Source organism: Cariama cristata, unplaced genomic scaffold (assembly GCF_000690535.1).
Source record: "Cariama cristata isolate BGI_N322 unplaced genomic scaffold, ASM69053v1 scaffold23306, whole genome shotgun sequence".
Lineage (NCBI taxonomy): Eukaryota > Metazoa > Chordata > Aves > Cariamiformes > Cariamidae > Cariama > Cariama cristata.
Window position 1 is genome coordinate 1 of NW_009624121.1, and position 3,077 is coordinate 3,077.

Consider the following 3,077-nt stretch of genomic DNA (forward strand, 5'->3'; position numbering starts at 1 on the left):
CAGGAGGGGGATATCGCATCCCATCCCACCTCACTGCTGGGCAGCTATCAGAGCTGTCCCCTCTGGCAAGCTGGGCTGGGCTCTCTGCCTCCTCACAAACACTTCAGACTGGTCTGTACCACAGGGTGAACTGGGAGCACTCAGCGAGGCCATAGTACGCAGGGTGTGGTGGTTTGGCATGAAACATTGCAGCCCATCTCCTCATGCCGAGACATCCCACCACCCATCAGCAGAGCTAAGTTACCTTCTTGCCTCCAAACAGCTTGTTTGCTGCCTTCCTTTCCTTCAGGCCCTATATAGGTAGTGTTTTTTAAGGCAGTGTGTTTCCTTAATTTCATTGACCAGGTTCCCCTCCTTTCATAGAGAGCAGAAGAGAAGAGCAAAAAAAGGCTCTACCTGCCAGCAGGGCTGTTCTCAGCCAGGCACACTGATGGGATCAACAGCAGAGATGGAGGGTCCATAGATCTCCTCTTTGCTCCTCATAGTGCAACACCACCCCTGGTCTGCAGAGCTGGTATGTTTGGTGAATAGGCTGGATGCCCGTAAGGGAGACAGGCACTATTTGAAGGCAGGTGCACTCATCCCAAACCACACACCTGGTTTGTATCAGAGCTGCCCCCAGAGCTAGGTGAGGACCTATGAGGGCTCTGTCCCCGCAGGGAAATGCAGTCCTGTGGGCTTACAGCCCCTCCACAAAGTCAAGCCCCAGCAGCCTCATCATTCCACAAGTAAAGTCTCTCATTTCCTATGCACATTTGCTCTGCCTCAGCCTTTTTCCCCTGTCAGACATCAGGTGTTTCCATCAGACCATCCCCAGGTGCCCTTTGCAGGGCGGGCAAATCTCAGCTCCTTCTCTGACAACTCAATACGGGCTCCCACCGCTCTCAAACCAGAGCTCATCTTTCTGGAAATCCCTGTCGGTGCCCTTCCTGCTCAACAAACTCCTCTGCGCTTGCAGTGTCTGGCTGCTGCCTCCGCTCCTCGGCCGGCTGGGCCCTGCAGCCTGCTCCTGGCAGAGGGGCTGAGCCTGCCCAAAGGTCTGCCCCGCTCTCCGATGCCAGGGCGTGTGTCAGATGGGGTGACCCAAAGCACCAGGGCTGTTCTGGATGCTGAAGTGGCTTGTTCTCTGACCAGCTGTATGCCATGATGCCTAACTTCTGCCCCAGGTACAAGCACACCCCTTTCAGCGTTGTCTTTCACTGCAAAGGGAGAGCAGCACCCAAGCCCTGTCTTCTCGATGCCTGGGTGGGGAGGAAGGTGCAGACCTCTCTGTGCCACTTTGGAGCTCCCACCTCTCTCTGGCTATGGCCTGATGTCCAGTCCCCTCTCAGCTTTGGCTGAATTCACCCTCCTTGAACATCAGTGACCGGACTCATACACAGTATTCCTGTTTAGTTTTATTCTTGTTCATATCTTTACAGAAAATGGCACATAAATCACAGATGCTGGATGACTAGAAGTTGTTACAGTTCCATATCTCAAACACCTCAAATACTGAATTCTTTTCTCACTGTATATACATTATTTACACACCATGGGCTATCATCTAACACGTCAAACGACCAGGGGACAAAGACAAACAGGGGCTGGATCAAGGGGCTTAACCTTTGACGGAAGAAAAACAGTAGCTCTGGGGAGAGGGTGCTCACAGCTGAAAGCAGGACAGAAAGGGTCACGTGGAAATCACTGTCCTACGGCTTTCAGGGGAAAGGCTGAGACAACTGAGTCTGTTCAGCCTGGAGAAGACTGAGAGGAGATCTGATCAATACTTAGAAATTCCTTAAAGGTGGATGTCAGGAGGATGGGGCCAGACTCTTTTCAGTGGTGCCCAGCAACACGTTAAGGGGCAACGGGCACAAACTGAAACCCAGAAATTTTCATGTGAATACGAGGAAGAACTTCTATACTTTGAGGGTGCCAGAGCACTGGCACAGGCTGCCCAGAGGCTGTGGAGTCTCCTTCTCTGGAGATGTTCAGAACCCGCCTGGACATGATCCTGTGCAACTTGCTGTAGGTGAACCTGCTTTGGCAGGGGAGCTGGACTGGGTGATCTCCAGAGGTCCCTTCCAACCCTCACCATTCTCTGATTCTGTGAATAGTGCCTTACCGGGATGGGAAGGTGATGGTACCACGGAGTGGATTTGACTGCGTGGGTCTGTGTGTGCTTCTGTGGGGACAGCTGGGAGACATATGTACACATTACAGGGTATATCGGGGTGGATGTGCATGGCTGTCATTCCCTTTGACACTCAGAGGGCAAGATGGAGAAATTTAATTCAATAAATACATTGGGTGTATGTTGTTGTCTCACCTGAAATAATGTATTCAGAATAAATTCACCGTTCAGCCCCTCTGCAGGGGTGCAGGGCTTTGGTGTTTGGGGCAGAGTCAGACCCGGCTGCAGTGGCTAGCCCTGCAGGAGCCAGCAACACAGGATGGGGTCACCTTGAGGTGCCAGGTGGGACCAGGGTGTCGTGCCCACAGACTAAACCTGCCTCTCCCTGCCAAATGGAGGCAAAACCCAACCACTCTAAAGCTGCAGCCCCTTCCCAGCAGAACCCAGTGCCGGGCAGGGAGAGATGGGTGGAAGGTGCAAACCACCCTGGATGGAGAGTCACCATTTCATGCAAACACTGCCATAGGCTTGTCCAGCTGCAGCCTGGGGCAGAGGCAGAGGTGATGGCTGGGAGAAGGTCGGTGGGTCTGCCTGGGGCACGGTGGGACAAGACACCAGGGGAAGGGGCCTGGGCAGCACTGGGGAGAGATGTGCACCAAGGAGGAGCATGATGACAGGGGACAAGCTCGCTCCAAGATGGTGGATGGGGTCTGGGGCTGGAGCAGGAGAAGAGAGCTCCGGAGCTGGTCATGAGGCTGGAGGGACCCAGAGCCTCAGTGTCCTCTTGGGTGGCAATGATGATGGGACACTTCCCGATCCCCAAAAGGAAGTGTAGGGGGTGAAGGCCCAGCAGGGCAGAGGAGCAAGGGGCAGGGGTATGCTCGAGGGGAGCAGGTGGGGACACCCTTGCCAGGCAGCCCCAAATGCAGAGACAGGGGACCTGCTCACTGGGCAGGAGTGG